This window comes from Cervus elaphus, chromosome 4, assembly GCF_910594005.1.
Source record: "Cervus elaphus chromosome 4, mCerEla1.1, whole genome shotgun sequence".
Classification (NCBI taxonomy): domain Eukaryota; kingdom Metazoa; phylum Chordata; class Mammalia; order Artiodactyla; family Cervidae; genus Cervus; species Cervus elaphus.
Genome location: NC_057818.1, coordinates 9,277,509 through 9,292,924, shown reverse-complemented (window position 1 = coordinate 9,292,924; position 15,416 = coordinate 9,277,509). Strand labels below are relative to the sequence as shown.

Sequence of the window (15,416 nt, the reverse complement as noted above, 5' to 3'; positions counted from 1 at the left end):
TTGTCTGAGGAGGCTTTACACATAGCTGAGGAAGGAAGAGAAGTGAAAGGCAAGGGAGAAAGGGAAAGATATATCCAACTGAATGCAGTTGGGTGTATAACCCAGAGGATAGCAAGGAGACGGAAGAAGGCTTTCTTAAATGAACAATGCAAAGAAATAGAGGGAAACAATGGAAGGGGAAAGACTAGAGATCTCTTCAAGAAAATGGGAGATATCAAGGGAACATTTCGTGCAAGGATGGACATGATAAAAGACAGAAACAGTAAGGACCTAGCAGAAGCAGAAGAGATTAAGAAGAGGTGGCAAGAATACACAGAAGAATTGTGCAAAAAAGGTCTTAATGTTCCCAGGAACCACAATGGTATGGTCACTCACCTAGAGCCAGACATCCTGGAGTGTGAAGTCAAGTGGGACTTAGGAAGCATTATTACAAACAAAGCTAGTGGAGGTGACACAGTTCCAACCGAGCTATTTAAAATCCTAAAAGATGGTGCCGTTGAAGAGCTGCACTCAATATGTCAACAAATTTGGACAGTGGCCACAAGACTGGAAAAAGTCAGTTTTCATTCCAAACCCAAAGAAGGGCAATGCCAGTGAATGTTCAGTCTACTGTATAATTGCATTCATTTAATATGCCAGCAAGGTTATGCTCACAATCCTTCAAGCTAGGCTTCAGCAGTACATGAGCTGAGAACTTTCAGATGTATATCTCGATTTCAAAGAGGTAATGGAACCAGAGATCAAAATGCTAACATTCACTGGATCATGGAGAAAGCAAGGGAATTCCAGAAAAACATATACTTCTGCTTCATTGACTATGTTAAAGCCTTTGTGGATCACAACAAACTGGAAAATTTTTAAGAAATGGGAATACCGGACTACCTTACCTGTATGCAGGTCAAGAAGCGATAGTTAGAACTGGACATAGAACAACAGACGGTTCCAAATTGGGAAAGGAGTATGTCAAAGCTGTATATTGTCACCCTGCTTTTTTAACATATGGAGAGTACATCATGCTAAATGCCAAGCTGGGTGAATCACAAGCTGGAATCAAGATTGCCAGGAGAAATATCAACAACCTCAGGTACAGATGATACCTCTCTAATGGCAGAAAGTGAAGAGGAGCTAAAGAGCCTCTTGATGAGGGTGAAAGAGGAGAGTGAAAAAACTGACTTGAAACGTAACACTCAAAAAACTAAGATCTTGGCATCTGGTCCCATCACTTCATGGCAAATAGAAAGGGAAAAAGTGGAAGCAGTAACAGGTTTTATTTTCTTGGGCTCCAAAATCACTGTGGACAGTGATTGTATCCATGAAATTAAAAAACAACAACAACAAAAAAAACAAACACTTACTCCTTGGCAGGAAATATATGAACAAACCTAGGCAGTGTATTAAAAAGCAGAGACATCACTTTGCTGACAAAGGTCCGAATAGCCAAAGCTATGGTTTTTCCAGTAGTATGGATGTGAGAGTTGGACCATGAAGAAGACTGAGTGCTGAAGAATTGAAGGTTTTGAATTGTAGCACTAGAGAAGAGTCTCAAGAGTCCCTTGGACAGCAGGAGTTCAAACCAGTCCTGAATGTTCATTGGAAGGACTGTTGCTGAAGCTGAAGCTTCAGTACTTTGGCCGCGTGTTGCGAAGAGCTGACTCATTGGAAAAAATCTTGATTCTAGGAAAGATTGAGGGCAGGAGGAGAAGGGGGCAACAGAGGATGAGATGAGTAGATAGCATCACCAACTTAATGGACATGAATTTGAGCAAACTCCAGGAGGTAGTGGAGGACAGAGGAGCCTGGCATGCTGCAGTCCATGGGGTCACCAAGAGTCGGACACGACTTAGTGACTGAACATTAGCAATGGGATTCATACTTGGATTATCCCCACTTTATGATTCAGAAGCTGAGGCTCATCAGCTACCAAATGGTTAAAACCAAGATTCACATGAGGTCATCTGAGGTAGTCATCTCTTTGATAAATGATAAAATGCCTGTAGTATTCCTTCTCGCCTCCTTCCTTTTGTTCCTCAGTGGTATTCTGCTGTAGCACTCTCTTTAAACAGAATCCCAGACGGGATAGGTCAGTAGATGTTGCACCAAAACCAAGAAAAGGAACAAGAAAACCTTTCTGCTTCTTCATGCTTATAGCATGAAAACGTGGTTGTGTGTGTTGTACTGTTCAAGACGGGGATGATAGCGGCTAGCTCCTGTGTTGGTCTGTGAAGGAGTCCTGAGAAGTGAGTTAATCGGGAAGGGAAATCTTCCTTTTGAGTTTGTCTGAGTAGATGTTTTTCAACACTGTTTTAAGTCCTGCTGCTTCAGAAATTGTGATGCCTCTGCTCACCTAGTAATTATGATGGAGGGGCCGTTTTCAGTGGCCTTCAGCTGGGTGGCCTCTACTCAGCTTTAGCATTGAGGAGAAGACTGGTTTTGAGGGCAATTGGTAACATTTTTTGGTCAGTGTCCTTTCTTTCAGCATATTTATGAGCCTCAGTGCATTTTTCCATGTTCTTTTTTCTTTGTTGTTTCGGTTTTATTTCTCTTGGCATGGTGTTTGCACCCCGTCATGATTGGAATTGGCAGGATGCTGTGTTTGAAACTCTCACTTTACTGCCACGTTCTGTACTTAGAGTTTTGGTGCCTGGTGGGTAGTGGTGCCTTGATTGTATGTATGGATCTGTGCTCCAGAGAGGCAGGCTTCTCATAGGTGAGGCACATAATCCCAGATTCTAGCAGACGGGTCCGTACACTTGGCTCAGAAAAGAATTAACAGCATACACTTCAAAAAATTGTTATTTTTTATTGAAGTATAGTTGACTTATAATGTGTTAGTTTCAAGTATACAGTAAAGAGATTCATGTATATATAATTATATATGTATGTATATCTATAATTTTTTCAGATTCTTTTTTCTCATAGGTTATTACAAAATGTATTTATCCTGCCCTCCCCTTCCCCCTTTGGTAATCATACTTTGTTTTCCACATGTTTCTAATCTTAATTAAAATTATGAAAACATGTACAAGTAGGTTGAGGCTTTCTATCAGTACTTGAATACAAAGAACCAGGAAGAGAGATGTGGTACTGTTTTTCACCATCTATGTGACAAGCTGTAAAGTTCTGACAGTCATTTATCCATGAACTTTTCTATGAGAAAACTCAGTTTGAGTAGATAGGAAAACTGAGATATGAGATGATACACACACATACACAAACACATGATTTGTATCTTTCCTAAGAGTTTTACATGGGGTTGTCCAGATGGCTTGACATGTCTGTTGACTTTAGCGAAGAGTCTTAGGGAACTCCTGGCAGTCCAGTGGTTAGGACTTCCACTGGAGGAGCCCAGGTTCGACCCCTGGTTGGGGAAGTAAGGTCCCATGTAGCCAGCAGTCCAGCCAAAAAAAAAACAAAGCAAAGAGTCTTAGAGGCTGGGGTGTCTTACCTGTTACCTAATCTGATTCCTCAACCAGCATATACACCGTTCATATATGATCAGCCCGTTTCTTCTAGGAAGCTTTCAAAGGAAAGAAGCACGCTGTCTTAAAGGGCAGCCTCTTCCGTTTTGGTGTCGTGTGCTAACTGCTGGGAAAGGCCTTGTTACAGTGAGCCAAGGTCTCCCTTCTTGTGCAGATCCTACCTGTGGGCAAGAGTCATGCATTCAGTCACCAGGAAGCTTTCAGTTTCATTTCCGAGGTAGCCCTATTTCCTTGGATGCCCTCCTGGCATCCTAGTGCACGCCATCCCTCACTCATAGCCTCTTAACTGGACTCCCAACATTTCCACTTTGCCACTCTCTGTCCACACTTTGTTCCCGACGTCTTCAGTTGCTCTTGGACAGAAGTTTGAACTTCTCCACGGGATCTGGACCTGCCTGCCTTTCCAGGCTCAGCTGAGACTCCTCCCCCGTTTGCTCTCTGGGTGCTGCACTTGCAGCCTCTTTGCAGGCATCTGAATGTCTTTTGCCTCAGGACCTTTGCACATGCTGTGGCTTGTGCCCGGGGAGCCCCTGATCCTGCCCCGTCTCCTTTTCCACCCCTTGCAGCTCTAAAGTCAGTTCACCAGAAACGCCTTCTCTGACCCTCAGACCCGGGTAGACCTCCCTGTTAGGTATTTTCTGCACATCCTGTGGTTCTCTTCCACAGTGCTGGTCCTTGGAATCGGTCTTTATTTTTGTACTTATTTCTGTAAGGACTGTCTTCTTGGAGGCAGGGTCACATCTGGTTCAGTGATGTATCTCCAGCACCCAGAGCGTGAGAGGAGCTTGTGGAAGTCTCCCCAGTATTCCAGAAAGGTCTGGGCTACTGGAAGTTAGGGCTGTTTTCTCCTCCAGAGTGAGCACCTCTGTCTTTTCTTCCTGCTCTTTTTATTTTCTAAGATTGTATTTTGTTCTTGTTGTTGTCAACTGTTTTTAAAGAAAAAATTTCAAAATAGCGTAAATGAAAATACTAAGTCACAGAACTTCTGTGCAGTGGGTGAACTGGTACTTAGAGGAACATTTATAACCTTAAAAACAAAAGAGAATGAACTCAGAATTCATCTCAAGAAGTTAAAAAAGACAGCAAAATGAATGAAAGGAAGTCTTAAAGAAGGAATAAGTGTAAATAAAGACATAAATTTAATAAAGTAGAAAAGAGAAAAATAGTAGAAAAAGTGTACTGAAGGTTGTACTATCTTTTTTTGGATGTAAAAGTTATATATATTATATATATACACATATACAAACACATATAACTAATTTTTAATTGTGGTAAAATATACATAGTTGATGCTTGAATGATGCTAGGGTTAGAGGCACAGACCCTCCATGCAATTGAAAATCCATGTGTAACTTAAAGTTGGCCCTCTGCCTCCATGTTCCTCTCCCTCCATGTTGTAATTGCCCATCTATGGGTCCAACCAACCTTAGATTGTGTGGTACTATAGTATTTGCTGGGCTTCCCTGGTGGTCAGATGGTGACGAATCTGCCTGCAGTGAGGGGACCTGGGCTCGAGCCATTGAAGAAGATCTGTGTATAAGTAGACATGTGCAGTTTAAACCTATGTTCAATAATCACCTGTAAAATTTGCCATTTTAATGATTTTTACGTGTACATTGGCTTTTAGCATTTTCACATTGCTGTGCACCTATCACCACTGTATTTCTTTTTTATTACCCAAAGAGGAAGCCCTTTACCCATTAAGTAGTCATTCCCTGTTTCCCCAGTCAGTGGCAACTTAATAATCTGTTGTCTTTATGGATTTGCCTATTTTGGATATTTCATGTAAATGGCATTGAGTGTGGTACATGGCCTTTTCTATCTGGAGTTTTTCTGTTTCTTACTGTAGTGTTTTCCAGGTTCACTCCTTTTTTTTTTTTTATGGCTGAATAACATTCTGTAGTATTTCATGTATACCATGTTGTGTTTACTCATTCATCTGTTTATGGACACCTTTTGTCTTTTGGCTATTGTGAATAATGCTGCTATGAGCTTGGTTTACAAGTACCTTGAGTTCTTTTTTCAGTCCTTCTGGGTGTATACTCAAGAGTGGAATTGCTGGGTTAGGCTATAATTCTTTGTTTAACTTCTTGAGAAACTGCCAAACTATTGTCCACTACATATATACCACCTTATATTCTCACCAGCAGTGTATTGAGGGTTAAAGTTTCTCTGCATCTTTACTTATCCTTGTTACTTTACTTTAAAAAAATGTAGCCATCTTTGTAGTTAAGAAATATTATCTCACTGTGGTTTGGATTTGTATTTCCTTAAATGACTAATGATGTTGAACATCTTTTTGTGTGCCTAGTGGCGTTTATTTATCTACTTTGGAGAACTATCTATTTGAGTCCTTTGCCCATTTTTGAATTGGATTGTTTGTCTTTTTGTTGGTTGAGTGGTAGGAGTTCTTTTAAATTCTGATTATCAAAACCTTACCAGATATATAATTTGAAAATATTTTCTCGCTTTGAGTTGTCTTTCCCTCTCTTGTCAGTGTCCTTTGATGCACAAAAGTTATAATTTTAATGAAGTATCTATTTCGCCTTTGGTTGCCTGTGGTTTTGGTCTCATATTTGGGGTAGAACTGCAGTACTGTGTTGAAAAGGAGTGGAGAAAGTGGGCATTGTTGTCTTATTCCTAATCTTTGCAGACTAGGTTTCAGTGTTTCACCACTGAATATGATTTTGGCTGTGGATAAATTTCCTGGTCCTGGTTTTCTGACATTTTTATTATGGAAGGGTGTGGGATATTGTCAGTGCCTTTTCTGTGTCAGTTGAGATGATCATGTAGTTTTTTTCATTCTATTAATGTAGTACACTTATTGATTTTTATATGTTGAATCACCCTTGCATTACGGGGATAAACCCGCTGATCACGATGTGTGATCTTTTTAATAAGTTTCTGGATTTGGTTTGCTAGTATTTTTATGCTCCACTTACAATGACAAAATATTGGCTATATTTCCTGTGCTGTACAATATACCTTGTAGCTTATTTATTTTCTACACAGTAGCTTGTACCACTTAATCACTACTGCTACCTTGCCCCCTGCCTTTTCCTCGCTGCCAACCACTAGTTTGTTCTGTATATCTGTGGGTCTGTGTCTTATTCATTATAGTTACCTGTTTGTTTTATTTTTTAGATTTCACACATAAGTAATATCATACAGTATCTGTCTTTATCTGATTCATTCCACTAAGGGTAATGGATTCCAAGTTCATCCATACTGTTGCAAACGGCAAAATAAAAATTTTAGTGTTTTAAATAGTGATATAACTAAACTTTCTTTAGAAATCTTTGTATATGTTGGTGATGTTTCCTCAAGATAAATTTCTAGATATGGAAGTTCAATGAATATACCTTTTATAAAGACTGTTGCTAATGCTGTCAGATTGCTCTCCAGAAAGGATGTGCTTGCCATCCAGAAAAGATACTGCCAGCAGTAACTAGCTTGTTTATTTATTTCACTGGACTCTCAGCACTACTTGTATAACTGTTAAAAAGTGCAAGCTGTTTTTTGAGGTGTTTTCAATTTCTTATTGATATTATATATAAAGATTTAAAAAAAAAACTATTAGTGACCTTAATCCTTGTCTAGATGAATCACAAGCTGGAATCAAGATTGCCAGGAGAAATATCAACAACCTCAGATATGCAAATGATTCCACTCTAATGGCAGAAAGGCAAGAGAATATAAAGAGCCTCTTGATGAGGGTGAAAGAGGAGAGTGAAAAAGCTGGCTTGAAACTCAACATTAAAAAAACTAAGATCATGGCATCAGGTCCCATCACTTCATGGCAAATAGATGGGGAAAAAGTGGAAACAGTGACAGACTTTATTTTCTTGGGCTCCAAAATCACTGCAGATGGTGACTGCAGCCAGGAAATTAAAAGACACTTGCTCCTTGGAAGGAAAGCTATGACACACCTAGACAGCATATTAAAAAGCAGAGACATCACGTTGCTGACAAAGATCCAAATAGTCAAAAGCTATGGTTTTTTCAGTAGTTACATATGGATGTGAGAGTTGGACCGTAAAGAAGGCTGAGTGCCAAAGAATTGATGCTTTTGAACTGTGGTGTTGGAGAAGACTCTTGAGAGTCCCTTGGATAGCAAGGAGATCAAACCAGTCAATCCTAAAGGAAATCAACCCTGAATATCACTGTAAGGACTGAAGCTGAAGCTTAAGGTCCAGTTCTTTGGCCACCTGATGCAAAGAGCTGACTCATTGGAAAAGACCCTGATACTGGGAAAGATTGAGAGTAGGAGCAGGGGGCAACAGAGGATGAGATGGTTGGATAGCATCACTCACTCAGTGGACGTGAATTTGAGCAAACCCCAGGAGATAGTGAAGGACAGGGAAGCCTGGTGTGCTGCAGTCCATGGGGTCGCAAAGAGTCAGACATGACCTAGCAACTGAACAACGAACAATAACAATCCTTGTCTAATCACATACATTAACCCAAATATTTATTTTTCTTTCTGGTTAGTTTTAAATTTCGCCTGTTGTAATTTTTTTTATAAGGAGAGTAACTTTTATCCTAGATTACATGTTTGTAATACTTTTGAACTGTGGTGTTGGAGAATCCGACTCGAGAGTCTTTTGGACCACAAGGAGATCCAACCAATCCATCCTAAAGAAATCAGTCCTGAATATTGATTGGAAGAACTGATGCTGAAGCTGAAACTCCAGTACTTTGGCCACTTGATGTGAAGAACTGACTGATTAGAAAGGACCCTGATGCTGGGAAAGATTGAAGACAAGAGGAGAAGGGGATGACAGAGGATGAGATGGCATCACCGACTTGTTGGACATGAGTTTGAGCAAGCTCCTGGAGTTGGTGATGGACAGGGAGGCCTGGCACGCTGCAGTCCATGGGGTCGCAAAGAGTCGGATACGACGGAGCATCTGAACCGAACATACTTGTGATTCCTTCTCATCTCTCTATTCTTTTTGCTTCCCTCCTTTTCTTCCTACTTTCCTTCCTTGGAGTAGGGAGAAAGCCTTCCTTGTGCTGAAGTTTATAACCATTGATCTTTAGTCTCTTCTGTTCCTTTTATGGCAAAATTTATGCACATTTACATACACATTTAATATAGCTGTAATTTATTTTACCGTACAGTATGAAGTAGGGATATGGTCACTGGCACTGGTAATCTATTGTTTTAACACTATTTATTGAATAATTCATTATTTTCCCTCTGATTTGAAATTTCAGATTTACCATTGGTGAAATTATTACATATAGTGACATGAGTTTGTTTACAAGCATTCTACTCTCTTCTGCAGTTTTAGTTATTGTTCAGTCAGTTCAGTCACTCAGTCGTGTCCGACTCTTTGCCACCCCGTGAACCGCAGCACGCCAGGCCTCCCTGTCCATCACCAACTCGCGGAGTTCACCTAAACCCATGTCCATTGAGTCGGTGATGCCATCCAACCATCTCATCCTCTGTCGTCCCCTTCTCCTGCCGTCAATCTTTCCCAGCATCAGGGTCTTTTCAAATGAGTCAGCTCTTCACATCAGGTGGCCAAAGTATTGGAGTTTCAGCTTCAGCATCAGTCCTTCCAATAAATATTCGGGACTGATTTCCTTTAAGATGGACTGGTTGAATCTCCTTGCAGTCCAAGGGACTCTCAAGAGTGTCCATAATTCATCATTAGTTATTGTACTTTTAGAAAACATATTATTGTTTGATAACTTGAGTTTACCTTCCTAATTCTTTCCTCAAAATGTTTTTGATTATTTCTATTGATGAAGTTCCAAAATAAAATCCATATGAGATTCTTCTTTTAATTGCACTTTTTACAAATCACTTTGTGGAAAGTTGGCATCTTTGTGATTTTGAGTCTTCTCATTCAAGAACATGTTTCTCTACATTTATTAAAACTTCCTTTCATGTGTGTTAGTAAAGCTATCTAGCTTTCTTGATACAGATTCTGAGTTTGTTACTGGGCAGTTTAAATTTTTGTTTCTTTTGTAAATAGGGTTTTATTTATAATTTATTACTGTTTTATTAGAAGAATAATTTTTGATATTTGTTTTCAATGCTACACCTTCTGAATTCTTATCAAATATATTTTGTTCAGTTCTTTTTGGAATTTTAGGTGGTAACATCATCCTCAAATTGTATTATCTTCCCTGTCCTTTCTGTTAGTTATACACATATATTTTTCTACTCTTATTTTATTTGCCATGATTTTCAGAAAGCACTCACTAATAGCATGACAGCCAGGAGTCATGTCTTGTCATGTCTTACTTCTGATTTCATCATTAATTAAGGCAGGGCTATGGGTAAAAGGCAGATGATTTTCCCTGTTAATTAGAGTTCCTGTATCTGTAGTTTTCCTTTTTGTTTTTAATAAGGAATGCTGTTGTATTTTATTAGGTGCTTCTTTGAGAGTTCCTGAGATGATCATATAATCTTCCTCCTTATTATAAACTTGGGTATAATTTAGTAACTGATTTCTTAAGACTAAATTATATTGTGAAATAAGCACACTTGGTAATGATGAATTTTTATTTTAATATTCTGCTAGGTTCAGCCAGCTGCTCTGTGTGTTTAGAATTTTTGTATTGATATTCATAAATATTGTTGGTCTTCAGTTTTCTTCTGTACTAATTCAGTAAAAATTTTAATGTCAGAATAGTGTTGATTTCATGAAAGTAATTGATTAACCTTTTATTTTCCCCCCTGTTTTTAGGAAAAGTTTGTGCAACATGTCAGTTAAGCTTTCTCTTGAATGTTTTTTGAAAGAAGTTGGTTGTGATATTTTCTGCATCTAGAATATTTTTTGAGATACTTTTGATAGCATTTCTAACGACTGTTGATTTTTTCATGTTTTATCTTCTGAAGTAATTATTTGTAATTTATATGTAGTAAGAACAACATTCCTATTATGCCTGTTTTAAAATTTGTTTGAAGAGGTACAAATAGTTTCCTCCTATATTTTCAAAATATCCCTTTTCTGTATTTGATGATGCTCTTCTTGTCTTCCGTAAATTGGTAGCTTTGTGATTTCCCTCTTTTACCTGTTTTTCAGGTTGCTAGCAGTTTGTCTCTTATATTGATTTTTTTTCATAAAATCAGTTCTTAGTTTTATTTTCCCATTTCACTGTTTTCTTCTCTGTATTAATAAGTTCCTGGTTTATCATTATTCATTTCTTTATTGATGCACTTTTTACTTCATCTATTTATTAAATTTAAATTATGAAATATGAAATGCAAAAATGTACATTTAATAGTAACAATAATAAGTGCACTCACCACATAATTTAAACAATAGAACATGTTTTTAGCCCTCTTGAGCACCTGTCTCAGTCTAAGCCTAGCCATCCCTCTTTCCGAGAGGTTACTGTTCTGAATTTCTGGTTAATCATTTCCTTCACTTTCTGTATAATTTCACTTATGGGTTCCTAAAGTTCATGTTGCTTGATTTTTCCTGGGTTTGAAATTTAAAGAAATGGAATTGAATTGTATGAATTCTTCTTCAATCTTGCTTTGTGCTCAATATTATGCTTTTGAGATTTATCCATGTTAATGTATACTGGAATATACTGTTTTTACTGGAGTATACTATTTCTTTGTAAGAGTATAGTATTTACATATATAAATACACAAAATGTTGAAATTACAGTATATAATTACAAATAATAGGATTTGCTAATTATGGAATTTATTAATCTGTTCTATTGTGGGTGGACATTTGGAATTATTTCAGTTTCTTATTTTATTTTCATGCTTTGCTATTACAAACAGTGTAGCTATGAATATTTTTCATACCTATCTACTGGTACATCCATGCCAAAGACTATCCACGTTAAATACTTAGATGTGGAATTCCTGTGTTGTTGTGTACTCATATATTCAACTGCAGTAGATCATACCAATTTACTCAAATTATTTCCAAAATATTTATGGCTCTTTAGGCTTAATTAACTCTTAATTTTCCAGTTTCTTGAGCTGAATACTTATTTCACATTTGATATTTGAAAATAAAAAGGAAAAGATTTATAGTTATTGTTTCAGAGCATGGTTTATCTACAGTTTTATTATGGAGCCTTCTAATTTAAATAAAAAATTTTATTTTAAAATAATTAAGTTAATATTATTTTTATTCTTTTTTAAATTGTTTCTAACTTCAAGTTTTTATGCACTGTGGCCAGAGATCAAAGTGTATACTTAACTCTTTTTTGCAGTGTTACTGAATTTTTTGTGATTTAATGTGTGATCAATATTTTATTATTTGAAGACTGAATCATCTCTAGAGAACACAGATGTAGTATCTATATTATATGAGTAAATATATATTGACAATTAGGACATATACCTATTAAATAAAGCTGACTAATTATATCAAGTAAATTCCTTAGATCCTTACTGTTTTTCATAAAGTGAGAGCTAGTTTGAAGTCTCAGGGTCTTCTTGTAGATGTATTGGATAGATTTCCATGTCAATGTGTACAGATAATATTTGTTATGAATATTAGTATGTTTGAAATTATTTATGAAATCATATGTTATATTTTCTGTTTATCGTGCTTCCTTTTGATCAACTGATACATTTATCTGATTTTGTTTAATTATATACATAAGGGCTGGGGGATTTTCTCAGGTATTAAATCATTTATTTTTAAATCCTCATACTTACTATGTTTTGTGATAGTCTAATCAAACATTAAGAAAGTCTTCTGGCTTATTATTCTGACCCTGGAATAACTTGGTCAAATTTTCATAAATAGCTATATTCAATTCACCTTTACCAAGGCACAAAACTGAAGAATACATCCTTTCTGTAAATTCATTTACTGCTTTAAAGTTTTAACTGTTCAGCAGTTACAGGATTTTTTTTTAAATCAGAAAGAAAAATGTTTGCATCTCAAATACAAAAGAAGATTTTAAATCGTTCTTGATTGATCTCTAAAACCCAACTACTTACATGCTCATGATTTTCTTTTCTTTTTTGTTTTTACCAACCTGTTATATCTATTCAACATGTGCATCTTTGTACTTGCTAAATGTTTATTTGCGCTTGCATTTTCTGTGTCAGGTTTACTTTGATGTAGAGCTTCTTAAAAAAACTAACTGAATCTGTCCAGTGAAAAGTCTCATGTTTTTTTGAAAACCAATGCTGCTACACTGTTTCCAGACCCACCTCCAGAGCTGAACTTGGGTGTTGGCAGCTCTTGGAAGAGTTCAAATCCTTCACTGAATTCATTTGTTCTTCTTTGGTCCAATCACATAGGGTTATTAGAAAAAAGCCTTTCTTCAACACCCTGGAGAGATTTCACATACTGCTTCCTCTTCTCAATTGCGTTATCAGGATTAAAGCTTATGGCATCAGAAGTTCCTTTATCAATACAAATATAAAATCCAGACAGCTTTATGGAAGGATTCAAGAAGTATTCTCCCTTCAACTTAATGTTAGATAAACCTTTTCTCTGTAATACTTCCAGAAAGCTGTACTGCATAAGGAGAGTAATCATTTCCAATAATATCAGAGAAACCAAATTTTGCCAAGTTCAACCAGGAAAACACCATTTCCAGCTCCAATATCAAGCACTGAAGCATCCAGTGGGATCTTGTGTTTCTGCATCCACCTTATTAGTTGAGTCATGCTCACCTCTCCAAACCAGATTTCTCCTGTATCTCCATATTCTTGGAAAGTTTTCAGTTCTCTGTCATAGATATCTCATAGCATCTCAGTGCTCTGGAGTTCCCAGCGCAGATCCAGCGAAGCCACACCCTCCAGGACTGCCCCCTTGGGAACACACCTTGGTGCCATGCGGCCCCATCTTCTTCATCTGCTCCTGTTTATCATGTGTTCTTGATTTCCTTTTCTTGGGATTGATTATTTTATTTTGTGACTTTTTTTCCTCCCTGGAAGTTATATATATGCTTCTTTTTGTGTGTGTGTGTAATGGGTTGTCCTTAACTTCTTAATAGAATATTTGAAACTATTCTTTCTGCTAATGCCTTAGAGCTTCTCTCTTGAACATGGGAAGCAACTTAGCTGCTCTTTATTTTCTCTCTCCTGGCCACCTCTCCTGTTTTTTAATTTAATTATTTAAATTTTACATACAGACTTTTGTTACGGTTGTATTTATACCAAACCTACTTTATTAGGCCTTGAATTTTAACATTTCTTTCCCAAAGTGTAATGAATTGTCAGCAGTTATTTAGATTTAAATGTAAATTTACTTACGCCATAATTTGTTGCACTTTTATATATTCCACAATTTTCTTGGACTGTGTTCTGTGATGCTGGAGTATATCCTCAAGTAGCTCATTCAGATAAGGACTATACTTAGAAAACTGATTCCTTGATATGTTATGATTTTCTAATTTATTAAAGTTTTTTTCTTTTTGAAATCTTTCTTTTTTGATCACTTGATAACAGTTTTATAAATTTCTTTACAAATTTCTTAATGTTAACCCTCCAAATTTTGGAATAAGTCCTTGCTGATGATATATACATATATATATATTTTTTCTGATCAATTCAGCCAGCTGCTGTGCCTCTTATTCTTCCTATTGTGGCCCCTGCCTATCTAACAACTGACTCTTACCTTTATTTATTTTGTGCTTTGTCCATTCTGGCCTTCCTACTGACTTTGTACCATGTTTCATTTTATGAACTATTCAAAATATTCTTCTGTTTTTTTGCTTGGAATGCCGTCCTGCTATTAATTCATATTCATTTTCTGACTCTTTTTTTTCAGTGTTTCTTTCTATAAAAAGTCTTCCTTGACATCTAATGTAGTGTAAGGTTCCTGGTTTTATATTTGGTTTGTCGTTTAGTTGCTAAGTTGTGTCCGATGCTCCTCTGTCTGTGGAATTTTCCAGGTAAGAATACTGAAATAGGTTGTCATTTCCTTCTCCAGGGGATCTTTCTGACTTGGGGATCAAACTCATGTCTCTTGCGTTGGGAGGCGGATTCTTTACCACTGAGCCACCAGGGAAGCCTTTATGTTCTATTATTTTAATTTTTTCATTAGAATTTCAGGGTTCCAGTATGAATTCCCAGTAGGTCCAACCTTTGTGATCCTCTCAACTGACTCTTCTGGGTTAGGAATTATCCTCCCATAGCTCCTATTGTAGATTAATTCCTTGACTTTCCAATACTCCCAGTTCTTGTCTGGGTAATTGGTCAGTACCTTTTCAGTTCTCTTGTTCCTCTATTTTTGCTTTGTCAAAAAGGAAACAGAATTTTTAGTGGTGTCTAGTGTGTAAAGCTTTCCCCTAGTTTTTGTTGGAATAATTAAGGAATTTATATTTGTTTTTGTAGGTTTTTAAATATTGTGTCCTATTTAAGGAAAGATTAATAGCTTTTATATAGTTGATTGTTAAAAATTAGAGATCAAATTTACATTTTGCTTTTATCTTTTATACTTTGTCATGAATTATTTGATGGCACATCTGCCTCATTTATAAATTTATCATTTTGATACACTTTTTGGTCAGTGGTATACTTCTTTTTGTTTTTGCTCAGGAAGAACATATGTATGGGTGATATACTTTCTGGTCTCTTGTATAGCTGAACATGGAAAATGTGTTTTTTTTTTTTTTAATTCTGTCTGCATGAAAGATAGCTTGACTGGTTGTGAAGATTTTATTGCACACTGTTTTTTTGAAAATCATGGTGTGGAGGAGAAGTCTGATGCTAAGATGATTAAAAACTTATTAACTTTTGTTTCTGGTTCTTATAAGATTTGTTCTTTATCTTTTAAATGAATACATTTTAGAAGTAAATATATATCTAGTGTTCAGTTTTCATTAATATAGGCTGGTGCCACGTCTTTTGATCAATAGTGGAGGGCTTCAAAGTTATGTTATTGGTTACTAGTTTCTTCCTTAGGTTATATTGGTTAATATATTGTATGTTTTTGAGTATACACTCAATATTTCTGTCTTTTTCTCATCATTTGTTCTTCCTAA

General features: G+C 36.6%; 1 protein-coding gene and 1 pseudogene across 1 annotated transcript in view; one reads left to right on the top strand and one right to left on the bottom strand.

Annotated features, from left to right (window-relative positions):
- Positions 1 to 15,416, top strand: part of CDYL2 (chromodomain Y like 2) — a 161,778-nt gene that overhangs the window by 16,240 nt on the left and 130,122 nt on the right. The gene's annotated exons all lie outside the window — the stretch shown is intronic.
- LOC122691382 lies at positions 12,587 to 13,049 on the bottom strand (annotated as a pseudogene).